This window comes from Panthera pardus, unplaced genomic scaffold (assembly GCF_024362965.1).
Source record: "Panthera pardus isolate Hobbes unplaced genomic scaffold, ASM2436296v1 HiC_scaffold_8, whole genome shotgun sequence".
NCBI lineage: Eukaryota > Metazoa > Chordata > Mammalia > Carnivora > Felidae > Panthera > Panthera pardus.
In genome coordinates, this window is record NW_026527013.1 from 56,848,706 (window position 1) to 56,863,710 (window position 15,005).

At 53.4% G+C, this 15,005-nt stretch overlaps 1 protein-coding gene and 1 long non-coding RNA gene across 6 annotated transcripts in view; one reads left to right on the plus strand and one right to left on the minus strand.

Annotated features, from left to right (window-relative positions):
- IQSEC1 (IQ motif and Sec7 domain ArfGEF 1) overlaps positions 1-15,005 on the plus strand; it is a 425,063-nt gene that overhangs the window by 282,818 nt on the left and 127,240 nt on the right. The gene's annotated exons all lie outside the window — the stretch shown is intronic.
- On the minus strand, positions 4,847-5,906 carry LOC109256031 (uncharacterized). The gene is made up of 2 exons (XR_002075477.2): positions 5,713-5,906; positions 4,847-5,251 (listed from the first exon to the last, which is right to left on the minus strand). It is a non-coding gene; the product is annotated as an uncharacterized LOC109256031 (long non-coding RNA).

The following is a 15,005-nucleotide window of genomic DNA, read 5'->3' on the forward strand; positions in this document are numbered from 1 at the left end:
AACCGGTAGGCTTTCTGCAGGGAAGTGGTCACCCCAGAGTGTTCTGTGGCCAAATGCTGCTTTCGTTGTTTCTTGCTGTTGGGGTCCTCCCTGGAGTGGACTTGATCCTGGGCAGGGGTGACCCCACGGGAGGGCAGCCTGGCCCTGCCAGGGTACATTCCCTCCAGCCTGATGGGTGGCTCATCTGATTAACAGGCACGACTACCTGGATACCAAGCAGGAATTTGAGAACTGTTTGGGGAGGCTGAATGGGGGATCCCTGGTCTGGAGGTCAGGAGACCAGAGTTCAAGTCCCTTCCCTTGCTGTGTGACTTTGGGCAGGCTGCTTTCCCTTGCTGAGCCCCGGTTTCCCCATCTTTAGGTATTTGGAACTGATAACAGCGGCATTTGGGGACTGCTCCCTGAAATGATGCAGGCTGCCAACACCATGCGTTCAAATGTTAACAAACGTGACAATATGGTCTGCACGTGTGTTCTGTCCGCTCGCACCCCTTGGCCGAGAAACGCCGGTGCCTAGGCCAGCAGGAGGGGCATCGTGGAGCCATCCCCGTGGTCGCCTTGAAAGATCTGGGAGGAGGGAATCAGAATACCAGCTATTCTGAGGGAATTAGTTTTTCCTGATTTCACACTCTGTGAATTCCATGGGCATTAGCATGCGAGCAGTTCTGGGAAAGTGTGGGAGCTTTTCTTTTCTCTTCCAGGGGCTTTCTGCAAAGGGGGCGGGCACTGAGGGTCTCACGGCAGCCTCAGAAAGGAAGTCCCTACTCTTGGGCGGGTGCCAGCGACAGAGGCCTGTCCTGCATCTGATTAGCACGGCCACATCTGAGCGGAAGGCCACACCAGGTGGGATGTGCACGCTGTGCAGGTGGATGAGTCTTCACCCCCCACTTTGGGGAGTTTGTTGTTAGAGCCTTGGGGCACCTGGCGTATTCTGGCTGTTGGTTATTGACTGCTGAGGGCGGGGCACTTTACCTGATGGTTAAACCCTCACCCCTTCTGCAAAAGAGGCATTAAGCCCCCGCTTTGAGCAGGTGAGCCGAGGGACAATGAAGGGCAGGTAGCCAAGTCAGCGGGGCCACAGTATTTGGAACTAAGGTCTCTCTTGTCCCAAGACGATCTCTCTGGAGTGCTCACGGCTTGAGGCCTTGCAGCACATCGGGGTCTTGGAGTGAGAGGGATGACTGAGGCACAGCCCCGGCCCACAGGGGCTCAGCTGGACGAGGCAGGAGTTGTCATGGACAGAGGACCAGAGTGTGGGGGCTCCACAGAGGAGGTGACAGCTGAGCGGGCAGGGAAGTGTCTGGAGAAGCTGGCAGGGCCGAGAAGGAGAAGGTTGGTGTTGAAGGCAGAGGGAAAAGCACGTGGAAAAAAACCCAGAACTTTTCAAAGGGCAGATGTCTTCAGGTGGCAGCAAAAGACCATGGAGCTAGGAGAGGGTCCCTAGGATTGGAGTCCAGGACCAGGGGGTGGGCTCTGTGCTGCACACAGTGAGGACCCCATGACGAGTGTAGGGAAGGAGTGACACATTGAGAGTCACCTCTGGGGGTCGCATGCTCTTTGTGAGGGGCATGGCTCAGCCTCCAGGGGGAGCTGGTGGGAGACCTCTTGGCCCCTGCCCGCCATGGGAGGAATAGATATAGAGTTGGGGCTCTTTTCCCAAGCCCCTCCTGCAGCCCAGAGACAATTGGGACATGGTCCTCAAGGAGGTCCCAGCCTCCAAGGGGGAAACAGACCCACTAAACAAGCCATGAAAATTAAGAATGGGAGATCGAGGTGGCACAAAGATACTAGGAGCATGAGGGAGGCTATCTGGGAGAAATCAAGGAAGGCTTCCTGCAGGAGGTGGCATCTGAGCTGATCGAAGAAGTGGGATTTTCCCAGACAGGGAAGGGCAGAGAGCACAGTTTAAACATAAGGAGGTAGGACCGAGCCTGGCATGGTTCAGAAATGGCCAAAGGAGAGGCTGAAGGGTAGGATACATATAAGGGAATGAGCCTAAAAAGGAAGGCAGAGTAGGTGACCATAATACTGAGACTCACTGAGCACCTGCTACATGTCAGGCCTGGTTCTAAGCCCTGACTCTGCAGCAACCCAATGAAGAGGGGGACACGATTATCCCATTTTCCCGCTGAGGGAAACTGAGGCACAGGAAGGAGAAGTAGTTTGCCCAGAGTCACACGGCCTGTCAGTGGGACCATCAGGATTTCACCAGGCAGCCCAGCTGTGGAGGCCACCCACTGCCAGCTGAGGAATCCCAACTATGCACCCCAGCAAATGAGAAGCTCAGGGCCGGGTCAGTCTCCTTTCTATCAGTGACCATAAATAAAGGTCAGTCAGGTAGATACGAACTTGGCTTTATGGTCTGGCCTCATCCCAGCAGAGGGCTCAGAGAGTCCCTTTCCCTGCAAGCCTGCCCCTGTGCAAGGTGGGACGCGTGCCAGCCCACCTCTCACTACCCCTGGAGGGGCTGACGGGGTCAACTCCAGGAAAACGCTTACCACGCCGCGCTTAGTAGGGGCGTGGGAAATGGGGGCTGCCCTTGCCCCAGGAAGGCTTTGCAAATGGAACCACTTGGCTTTTTTCCTGATGCCATATTCCGTTGTTTAAAACAGCGACCCAAAACTTAAGAGTATGAAAAGGATGTTTTGCAGACAATGCATAATTAACCACTTCTAAACACAGGGTGTGCCAGGCTCCCTTGAAGCTGTTAATTATTCTTCATTAGGGATCTTAAATTAATGTAAAATAATCCTGGAGCTCTGCCAGAGGCTGGGGCTGGGGGAGGGGCGGAGCTGCGTATTTCAACCAGAGAATGAAAGAATGTTCCTAGGGACTTCTGCATGCCGCCTGGGTGGATGGGGACCCCGCGGACCCTTCAGCTTTGGCCAAGCGGCCATGGTGGGAGGACACAGCCCTCTCCCCAGTCACCAGAGCCCAGCAGACCTCAGGGTACTCTTTCTTATTAATGAAATAGGTGCAGAGAATATAGAGAGTAGTATACCCACCTCCTGCCTTCAGCGACAAATTGTCACCAATGTGGCCCCTGTGGACCTCCCTCAAATCCCATCCCACCCCCGCTCCCCCTGGAGCTAAATCTAAGCAGAGCAACACCCCCCCCCCCATTTCATCTGTACATTTCCCATGCACATTCTTATAACTTTGTCCACACAAAAGGCTGTTGTACATGTTTTTAAACCCCAGATACACGATGCAATCTGCACCTCGCTTTAAAATTTTTTTTAATTGTAGTAAAGTACACATAACTTAAAAGTGACCACCTTAGCCAGTTTTTTTTTTATTTTTTTATTTTTTTTAACGTTTATTTATTTTTGAGACAGAGGGAGACAGAGCATGAACGGGGGAGGGTCAGAGAGAGGGAGACACAGAATCCGAAACAGGCTCCAGGCTCTGAGCTGTCAGCACAGAGCCCGACGCGGGGCTTGAACTCACGGACCGCGAGATCATGACCAGGCGCCCCCACCTTAGCCATTTTTAAGTGTCCAGTTCAGTGGCATGAAGTACATTCACATTTTGCTGCACACACATCACCACCATCCATCTCCAGGATTCTTTTCATCTTGCAGCCCCTCCCAAAACTCTGTCCCCACTAAACATGAGCCCCCCGTTCCCTCCTCCCTCAGCCCCCGGAAACCCCATCCTACTTTCTGTCTCTGAATTTGACCACTCCGGGGCCTCATGTACGTGGTATCATACAACGTTTGTCCTTTTGTGACCGGCTTGTTTCACTTAGCACAGTATCCTCGAGGTTCGTCCACGTTGTAGCGCGCCTCAGAATTTCTTTCCTTTTTAAGGCTGGATAATACTCCACTGTATGGATTGACCACACTTTGTCCATTCCTCAGTGGACACTTGGGTTCCTTCCACCTTTTGGCTACTGTGAGTAATAGGACTATGCACGTGGGTATACAGATATCTCTTCAAGATGCAACTTGCTGTTTTCACTCAATGTTTATTGGTGAGATTCATCCATGCTGCTATGTATAATTCTCATTCACTCGTTTTCACTGATGTGTAGTATTCCGTTGTACAAATATGCCTTGTGCAATGATCTGTTCTGCTGTTTTAAGGTATTCAGGTGGTTTCCTGTGTTTTGATGTTACAGGCAGGGCTGTGGTGAACACTCTCATGCATAACTCCTTGCTCTCCTTTGCAGAGTTTCTGCAGGGTTTGTAACAGGGCAGTACGTGAGTGTCTTAAGCCTCACTGAGCTTTGTGAAAGTGCTTTCCAAGGTGGTTTCACAGCGGGCATCCTCACCAGCAGTGGGTGAGAGTCCCCGTGTCTCCACATGCTTGCCTTCACTCGGTATTAAAAGCCAAATGCTATTTTTGGTGTCAAAAGGAGAGAAGGAGACAGAGAGGAGAAGGGGAGAGCCGTGTACATGGTGTGGGACGTCCTGAAGGGGAGGGTGAGACACGCATGACTGGCTGCCTCGATCTGTGTAGTCCTGGGTCCCCCATAGTAAGGAATTTTCCAGAGTAATTGTAACTCTGCATGTTCACTTGCCCCCAGACTGACTCTGTAACCTCACCTCTGAGCAGAGTGTGACTGTTTGGTTACAAATGTAGCACCAGGACGGAGCGCCTGGGTGGCTCGGTTAACTGTCCAACTTCAGCTCAGGTCATGATCTCACGGTGTGTGTGTTCGAGCCCCGCATCGGGCTCTGCACTGACAGCGTGGAGCCTGCTTGGGATCTTCTGTCTCTGTCTCTGTCTCTGTCTCTGTCTCTGTCTCTCTCTCTCTGCCCCTCCCTACTCATGCGCTCTCTCTTTCTTTTTCACAAAAATAATAAATAAACATTGAAGAAATTTTTCAACAACAAACAAATGTAGGACTAGTTCAGATGATACCATTTATCAACTTGTTTCCTGATGGGCAGGTTTCACTGACCACCTCTGTTGGAAATAACCAAAGGCCAGGTGTGCCAAAACCACAGCGTGAAGAAACTCACTTTGGAGAGAGCTCCCTAAGCCTTGGCCACAGTGAGTGAACTTAGCGGGCTGACAGTTTCAAGCATGCAGCCCCGGGAACTGGACAGGCAGGACTTCTGGGGCCGCTCAGAGGGCACGGGGTGCCCCCACCGCACACCCAAGTCCCAGGCCTCAGCCCGTGGCTGGTGAGGTTCGGTCTGTTGAGGAGAAACTTGGCAGTGAGACCCTGGATGCTCTGTGACCTGAGGGGACAGGGCAGGCTCTGACGTCAGGCTGACCGGGAATCTGATCTGGCTGGTCCCTTTGGGAATAATTATTACTATTATTCCTTACTTTCACTGAGCATTTATAGGTGCTAAATGCTTTTCATGCCCTGTCTCCATTCGTCCTCCCAACAGCCTTATGACATAGATAACTGTTATTTTCCCCATATGTCCGATGACGAGAGGCTAAGTGCCCTACCTAAGGTGACAGAATGTGGGCAGTCCAACCCAAACGATGGACCCCACGAGGCTGCCCTGCCCCACTCACTCTCTGCGTTGTTTAAAGCCTCCTGCCTCCGTGCAACTGTTCCACTGGTTGTGGCTGCCTAGCAAATTACCCCAGAATGTAAGGACTTGAAACAGTGACCGTATTTGTCCTTCCTGTGGGTCTGGTCTTTGGGTGGGCCCTGTTCTACGCCCATCAGACGGCGTTTCTTGAAGACTGGAGGCGGGACTTCTCAGGAGCCCCGCCCAACCGCCCACTCACCCCGTCGCTCACCTGGCAGTTGCTGCTGGCTGTTGGCTGAAACACCCTTAAGGGCCCCCCGCATGTGCCCTGGGCTCCTCACACCATGGTGGCTCCGCCCCCAGAGTTAGCTTTCCTAGAGAGAGCCACGTAGGAGATGTGTCACCTTTCATGACCTCAGAAGACATGCAGCATCACTTCCGTTGCGGTCCGTTCCCTGGGGCATCACAGAGTCCTTCCCACAGCCAAGGGGGGTGCGACTTACGCCCCATGTCCTGACCAGGAGTTGCAAGGTCTGGCCCAGCTATGGGGCCATCCTGGGAGGTAGTGTCCGCCCCGGTGACCGTCCAAGATACTTCTGTCCTGAGCCGAAACAGGCTTAGAAAGAACACCTGGGACGCAGTTGGAGCTTGACACATCACAGATCTTCTTTTTAGTAATGAAGAAGAATGTGTCGTTATTATTCGAGAGGGGGAGTGATCACGTCAGCTGGGAAAAGCCGGGAAGGTTCTTGTACAGCTGAGACAGGTCTTGAGGGACAAGGAGGATTTTCCCATTGCCACGGGGTGGTCAGTGCCCGCGGCAGACAGGTGTGGAAAGGATGTGAGTGAGGTGGTGTGTGAGCATTGGATCTGCTAGTCTCTGGTGGCGAGCCACAGAAATTGCCCGTGGCCAACCCATGGGAGCGAAAGGGAACCCTGGTGCCGCTCCCTGGGGGGTTGAGAGGATCAGAGGAAGCTGGGGGAGTGGGCTGGGCCCCCTGGAGAGCCGCCCAGCTGTGAAGAAGGCTGCCTGCATCCATGGAGCCCACAGCCATGTGTCTCTACTCAGGAAATAAAGTCTGGGGCACGAGTCTGACGGGTCCAGCGCAGGCCATTTCCTGCCCCTTGCTGTGCTGAGGCCAGGGGGAGTATCTGTAGGAAGGAGCCTCCAGGGACCCCTTGGCCCCCACCCCCACCAGCACTACACTCTGCGTGGGAGAGGCCGGGCCCTGGGCTATACGGGAGGGCTGTTAGGAAGGAGTCGTGGGGTGCGAAATGGCCCGTGTTCCCCGTGAGCGTGGCCTCCCCGTTCAGGCACTGCTGGACCAGAGCGAGCCATGGTGACGTATACACCAGAGGCTCGGTGTCACCAAATTGTCAGGGGCCTGGAGAAGCTGGGCTTCAGCGGAATAGTCAGGGAAGGCTTGAGGATCCGGGAGCCAGAGCTGAACCTAGCTCAAGTTCAGAGAGACTGCGATGAGGCCGCCTGCCTCCATCCACCTGTCCTCGCCAGGTGCATCTAGAGGGCGCTGGAAGCAGGCTTCAGGGCTCCAGTCTTTCACGCTTGAGGTCTCCTGGCAGCCTTGTGTCTTAGCAAGATCCCTCTGGTGGCCGGAGGCCGGGGGAGAAAATACTGGCTCTCCCCAACAACCACTTTTGTCTCGGCAATTGCTGGACTTTGCACGTGAGATTATCCAGACTGAGTGATTGTCTGCACCTCAGCCCTGTCTTGGCAGCCATTGGATGGATGGGTCAGCCTGCCTGGGGAAGGGCATGCCAACATGAGGGGCCCCAGATGCCCAGGCAACTCACAGGAGGAAAGAGCTGGGCCCCGAAGCTTATAAGCCGGGTCCCTTCTCCAGTCAGGGCCTGTTATGGGGTCAGTTGTGCCCCCCACCCCGAGTTTATATGTTGACGTCCTAACCCCAGTAACTCAGAATGGGACCGCATTGGAGATACAGTCTTTAAAAGGGCCATTAAGTTAAAATGAAATCATTAAGATGGCCCTCATCCAATATTACTTGTGTCCTTTTAAGAAGATATTAGGGCAGGGGTGCCTGGCTGGCTCATTTGGAGGAGGGTGAAACTCTTAATCTCAGGGTTGTGAGTTTGAGCCCCATGTGTAGAGATTACTTAAATAAATAAAACTTAAAAAAAAAAAAAAGAAGGGGTGCCTGGGTGGCTCGGTTGGTTGAGCATCCGACTTCAGCTCCAGTCATGATTTCACAGTTCATGGGTTCGAGCCCCCATCGGGCTCTGTGCTGACAGCTCAGAGCCTGGAGCCTGCTTGGGATTCTGTGTCTCCCTCTCTCTCTGCCCCTCCCCTGCTCATACTCGCTCTCGCTCACTCTCTCTCTCTCTCTATCAAAAATAAACATTAAAAAGAAATAGATTAGGGCACAGATATACACAGAGGGAAGACCATGTCTGATGATTAACTTTGTGTGTCACCTTGACAGGGTGAGGGGTGTCCACATCTTTGGCTAAACATCCTTCTGAATGTATCTGTGACAGTGTTTCTGGATGAGATGAACATTTGAATCAATAGACTGAGCAAAGCAGATTGCCCTCCCCAGCGTGGGTGGGCCTCATCCAATCAGTTGAAGGCCTGAGTAGAGCACAAACTCCCCCTGCCTGCCTGCCCTTGAGCCCTAGCTCTAGACTCCCGCCAACACCTCGGCTCTTCCTGGGTCCCGAGCCTCCCAGCATTTGGACTGAAACTCGCCATCAGCGTTCTGGGTCTCCAGCTTGCCAGCTGCCGACCTCGGGACTTGCCAGCCTTCCTAATCGTTTATGATAAATAAATGTGTGCGTGTATGTGTGCGTGTACACAGACACGTACATCCCGTTGGTTCTCTTCCTCTGGACGACCCTGAATGATTCACGGCGTGAGGACACAGGGAGAAGAGGCCATCTATCCACCAAGGAGAGAGGCCTCGGAGGAAACCAACCCAACCCTGTGGACACCTAGATCTCAGACCTCTAGCCTCCAGAACAGAAAAAAAAAAAAAAATCATTTCTGTTGTTTAAGCTCTCTAGTCCGTGATACTTTGTTATAGCGAACCTCTCTGTTTTCATCTGTGAAGTGGGCCCAAGGGCCCCTCCTCAGGCTTACCATGAGACTGTCACACACAATGGGGTGAGGCCAGTGAGGCCCTCCCCGCGGGCACAGGGTGGAAGCAGGCACCAGACAACCCTCAGCAATCAAGCAAATCAAATGTCCAAATTGTACCCAAAGACAGGCTGCTGTTTGATTTACGGTGCTACATCACTGGGCCACGGGACCGGTCATTTCTGCAGGGGCTGCGACCCGGTGTCCCCCGCAGGCCAGGTTTGTGAGGGTTGGCAGTGATGTGCAAATAGACAAAGAACCCTGAGGCTGTGTATATGTTCTTTTATTATTATTATTATTATTATTATTATTATTTTAAAGCCTTATCAACCTTTTCACTTTGTTCAAGATACAGCATGTTCTTTGGGTAAGTGTATGTAGGGGTGCACATTTTTCCCTTCACAGGGGGCTCTGATGTGGCTCTGCCCTGTGCTGTAGCTGGCCCTGAGCCAGCTGTCCACATGCTGCGTTGTCCACTTTAAAGGGTCAGGCAGGGTGTTCTCCTCGGAAGGCCATCCCGAGACCATGTTTCCCTCTGGATATGTGTAAAGGAGGCTTAAGAATGAGGGATTGGAGGGGCGCCTGGGTGGCTCAGTCAGTTGAGTGTCTGACTTTAGCTCAAGTCATGATCTCACAGTTCATGGGTTCCAACCCCACATTGGGCTCACTGCTGCCAGCGTGGAGCCTGCTCCGGATCATCTGTCCCCCCCTCTCTCTCTCCCTGCCCTGCTCATGGTCTCCCTTTCAAAAATAAATAAACATTTAAAAAAAAAAAAAGAATTAGGGATTGTTTCTCCATAGAGGACATCTTTAGGTCAGTTGGCAACTCTGAATAAGATTTGAGGATTAGATAATAGTATCGAATCAATGTTGATGTCCTGACTTTGAAAACCGTACCATGATCGTGTCAGAGAACATCCTTGTTTTAGGGCAGACACTCTGGAGTAGCGGGGGCTTGAGGTGGGCAACTCACTCTCAAAGAATTCTGGAGAAAAAAAAGTACGTGTGTGTGAGTGGGTGTGGGTGTGCTTGTACGTGTGGAAGTGTGGGGCGGGGTGGGGGGGGAAGAAAGAAAGACAATATGATAAAGCAAATTGGGTACAGTGTGAACGTGTGGGGAATCTGGGTGAAGGATACAAAGGGTTCTTTGTACTCTTCCCCCCACTTTCCTGTAAGGCTGAAATTAACTCAAGATACTTTTAAAAATAGTGTCAGGGGTAACTGGGAGCTAGTTCACTGCTCACGCTCTCCTTCTGCAGCCTCCTGACCCCAGATTTCTCCTCTGCCTCCTTCCTAGACCTTCAGGTCTCAGCTGCAATGCCACCTCCTCAGAGAGGGCCTCCCTGGTCACCTGGTCTGGCACAGCACCACCCTGTCCTATTTGTCATCTTTCACATCTGCCAGTTTTGTTTGATCGCCCTCACCAGCATCAGAAATTATCGTACCATTTGCCTAACGGTTGTCTCTTCTGCCCCCTCCCTCCAAATGTCAGCTCTATGGAACTCTGTCTTGTCCCTGCCCCGCGCCCCCCTCCATCCTCTGTGCCCGGCACACAGTAGGGCTGCAGGTCAAAAACCCCGAGTCTTGTCCTTCCTGGTTTCCCCCTTAGACTTCCCAAGTGACCTTGGGCAGTGTCCCACCCGACTCTGGCCTTCCATTTCTTCATCTTGACCCCAGCTCTAAAGCTTTTGGACTGTGTGATGCAGAAAGCCGCAGGCTGCTGCACCGTCTCAGTGTCCCCCAGCTGAGATCCTCTCTGCTGCCGGGATTGCCGGGCCCCTCACTGCTCTGTCCCCGAAGGAGGAAAGAGCAGAAGAAAATGTGTTTCGTGCACCTGACCTTTCAGGACACTGTCCCCAGACAGTGGGCCCACAAGGAGAGTGGGTTCACTTCTCTCCCCTGGCTTCTTCAGAACAAAGACGGGGCAGATTTTAAGCCCAGCGCCTTCGGCAGGAAACAGTATCTGCCTGAAATTGAATAACATTGTCTTGTTTTCATGGTAACCTCTACTTCAGCAAGTGATATGAGTTTTCCATTTGGGGGAGTGATATAAAGTTTCCTTTTAAAATAAATGTATTCAGTAGTGAAAGCCAGTTAGTTTGGTTTTTTCGTGCATTGTTTTTAAACTTTTTTTTTAATGTTTATTTATTTTTGAGAGAGGCAGACAGAATGTGAGTGGGTTAGGGGCAGAGAGAGAGGGAGACACAGACTCCAAAGCAGGCTTCAGGCTCTGAGCTGTCAGCACAGAGCCCGATGCCGGGCTCGAACCCACAGACCACGAGATCATGACCTGAGCATAATTCATTCATGCATTAAATGAACTATTAGCATGTCCACAGAGAGAGTCTGCAGCATAAGGGTGGGGTGACAGTGGAGCTGGGAACTGCCTGTGAACAGAGGAAGGAAATGGAGGGGACTCAGCCAGGGGGCTGACCCGGACAGGGTAGGGCTGCGGTATTGGGAACAGCCCTAAGGCAGCTGATGAAAAAGGAGGCAGGGAGGCCACTGAGGAGGTGGGGTCCTGGCCCAGGGTGGTGCAGTCCTCATCAGTTCTCTTTGAAGGAGCTTCGTGTGTGGGCACAGTCAGTCAAGGGGAGATTTCCTATTTGGAGTCTCTTGACCTGCATGCCAAGATCCAGGAAGCTAGGAGCCAGGGGCCACAGATGTTAGGCCTTTCAGCACATGATGGGCATCCAAGGGAACAGCTTTTCTCCTTTGCCCAAGAAGGAGCTAGGGGCTGGGCTCAGCCAGCAGCAAGTGGGATTTAGGTTAGGCATAGAGGAGGACTTCCATACCGGAGGAGGAAAGTTTTGTTACCTGGTGGCTGTAATGCGTGTTTTGGAGCAAAAGTGCTTGGGCCCAAATCCTTGCTCTGCCATTTCCTATTTGTGTAACCCCAGGCATGCTGGTCAGCCTCTCGGTGCCTTAGTTTCTCCACTCTATAGATGAGGTAATAACGGTACCTACCTCAAGGAGGGGCTTAAGGATTCAGTGAGGTAATCACATGTAGGGCACTGGCTACAGTGTTATTGTTATTAGATGACAGTGCGATGTCTCTCCCTGGAGGTTTTGGTGGTTGCCACACCCAGCGACTTGAGAGACTAGAAGCTCCAGAGAGCATTGCTTTCCGTTCATGATCCTTCGTGAACTTCTCAAAGCACGATCACACAGCATCGGCTCCTTGGATGCACTTGCTATTCACAAAACACCCCCGAGGCAGGTTTTGTTCTGTCCCCGTTTTGCAGATGAAGACACTGAGGCATTGGGGGCCGGGCGGGTATCAGGAATGGTTTATGAAGACCCCCCCGGCCAGTGCAACTCAGTGGTGTGGAGAGGATACAGGTCTTAGTCAGGACCCCTGTTCAGAGTCCCAGATCTTCTGCTCCCCGGCTGTGTGATCTTAAGTAAGTCACTTAACCCCTCCATGACTCCGTTTCTCCATCTCCAACATTAGGGAATGGGAGTTGGACCTCCATCGTTTCAACTGTCTGATTTCCCTACGTGGCAGATCAGGGCACCAACCCTGAAGGCCCCGGTACTATCTGCCTTCGCCAGGGCCCAGAGAGTACAGAATCAGAAGTCCCAGAACAGAGAAGCCAGGAGGACTGGCTGTTGGTGTGACTGATGGCTGATGTCAGACCCCGCCCCTTGGGGCTCCACCTGTCCCACAGCCAGGCTGCCTGCAGCGGTATCCAGTCCTAGCCCTGAGGTCTGGCTCTGCCCAGATCCCAGCGGGCATCCACCATACCAGGCACGTCCCTGGAACAGTCTCCCCCCACCCACCCCGACACTTAGGAGCTTCCCAGGGTCCTGGCTTTCCCTCCACTGGCAAAACTCGATAAGCTCGTGGTGCCGTCTTTGTACTTCCTGCCCCCACCCAGTCTCAGGGCCAGGTGACACACAGAGCCTGGATGGTGAGCAGGTCCTGGCCCCAGACCTCACCCTAGGCAGGCCGCGTCCTTTCTCTGGGCCTCAGTTTCCTCACTTACATTGTTACAAAATAAAAAGGCAGACAGATCAAGGGAAAGAGCTATTCCTTCATTCAGCACATACTCTTTTATTAACTCCTTCTCGGGGCCAAATTGTCTGCCAGGGCCTGAGACACTGATGAGCAAATCCCATGTCCACCCTCGGGTCACTCCCAGTCTGGCTTTTTCCCTGGCGTCAGGGCTGTGAGGAGCCACAGGCATCTCTGAAGCTGGACCAGTCATGGCAGCTTCCGGTAGGACATGGCAGCTCAGAGAGCCTTGGCGAGTGAGAAGGAACTCTTGAGAGTTCAAGAGGCGGTGACCCACGAGCCAGACACCCACAAATGGACTTTATTTGGCCTGCATGGAATTAGCCCTAACAGGGCATTTTAAGTTTGAATTTATTGCAGACGTGTAAAAACCGAGAGCTTTCAGGGGAAAATCTGGATTTCTGACTTCTGAGAAAACAGAGCCCTCATTCCTACAGAGCAACAGTTGTCTGTTTAGACTGCGTGGTTCCCACCCCTCCGTCCCACCTGACCATCCTCCCCACCTCTTCCCACAAGCCGTCCCCATGTCCCCATCGCCGTCCGTGGAACCTCCAATAGCCCAGTTGCTCAGGCCAGAAACCCAGGCATCATCTCTGGCTGGACTTTCTGTCTCACCCCTTATTGTATCCATCAGCAATCCCTACTGGCTCTCTGCTTTGAGAACGTTTCAGTTACTTGTCCCCACCATCTGGGCCACCCCCCAGGTCCAGGCACCAGCTGCTCCCTGATCCTTGCTTCTGTCATTGCCCCCCAGAGTCTCCCGTCTGCACCACAAGCCAAGTGAGACCCTGCGCACCCAGTTGGGGACCTTGGACACAATGTGCCTCATGCTCCCCAAGATGGGTGGGGCAAAGCTCTTTCTCTGGCTTCTTCCTCAACACCTGACCTGAGTCGGTGGCCTGCTCTGCCTGCACCCTCAGCCATTAGTGGCCTCCTGGGCCTGAGACAAGGTGGCAGGAGTCAGGTTGGCCAGATGCCCAGGGGCTTGGGAGCCCAGCAATGATCACCCGTGAGCCAAGGCTCTTAACCACCTCGGGCCTCCATTTTCCCATCTGAAAAATAGGGGCATCCCTGTGCATCCTCTTCGTAAGACAAACACTGCTTAAGAGGCAGGAAGGTTAAGGGTTTCAACATTCAGCCAACTTGGCATGCGTCGAGTGCCTGCCTCACGCCTGGCCCTGCTCTGGGCACCACGGGAAGTCTCTCAATATACATGATGGGTGATTCATTTTGCTTTCAGCTTGAGGCAGGAGAAAGAGCTCTGGCTTCGGTGTTGGATGGGTGGAGCTGGGCTTAGAGGTTACTCTGGACAAGGCATCTGAACCTCGGTGTGTTAATTTGTAAAAGAGGCAGATGATAATGAGTGCCATTACTCAGGATGTGGGGAGGTATGCAAAGAGCTAAGCTCTGTGGGTATTTGCCCCGCCTCCCACGGGATCCCAGAGCAAGGAGGGAAAGGGATGCAGACACAGGCGATGTCCATGCAAGGTAAAGACTGGCTGTAGCCCAGGCTCAGGGACTGGAGGGGATGTGGGGCGGAAGAGGCGGGAGACCCGGAAGGCTTATCGGGTTCATTTATGTGCTTTGTGCTGGTTATTCCTCCCACACCAGACATCAGCCCTGCTTGGCTTCACGGTCTTCCTCACTGGGTCCTCGAGTGGCATCCCACACAATGAGGCAGTCAAGACATGTTGACTGGATGAAGGAACACCTAGAGGTGATGGCCTTGGAAGGGCCACCTTCCAACGTGTATGGAGGGTTCACCAGAAGTGTGTGCATGCAATGCCGGCCACAGTGGGGCCATGTGCAATGGTGGGGAGGCCTTACAACCCAGGCCCTGAGGGTGGGGAGAGAGAGTAGTTACGTGCAGCAGGGGAAAGAGAGAGAGAGAGAGAGAGCTGTGTGGAAAGGGCCACCTGCCAGGCACTGTGGCTGCAGAGGGGCAGTGAGTGCCCTGACCACACCCCCGCTCCTCTGCCTCCTGCCCTCCTGCCAGGGTCTCCCACTGGCCACAGCCAACAGGTAACAGAGGGTATGGGAGCCTGGTGATTCAATCCATGGGCCCAGAGCAAAGTAGACAGTCCCATCTGCAGGGCATTTGGAGCAGAGCGGGCCCAGGTATGCAGAGCTCCTGTCCAGAGTGGGTAGGCTTGGAGCCAGGAGGGCTGGGGTGTGGCTGGACCACTTGTGGGGATCAGCAAGCTCCATGTGGGTGGCAGATGGGAAGGGGTCTTGCCTGCCCAGCTGTGGTTTGGCCAGGAGGAGGCCACGGCCAGCAGCAGGGAGGATGTCGGGTGTTAGAAGGAACCTGATGATGGACAGCGGGAGGCGGGCCGAAGGCAGGCAGAGCACTGGGGAGGCTGCACGGAGATCCAGAGAGCGGGGAGGGGGCCGACATCTGGCCTCATAAACCCCACCATCACCTCAAGCCCGG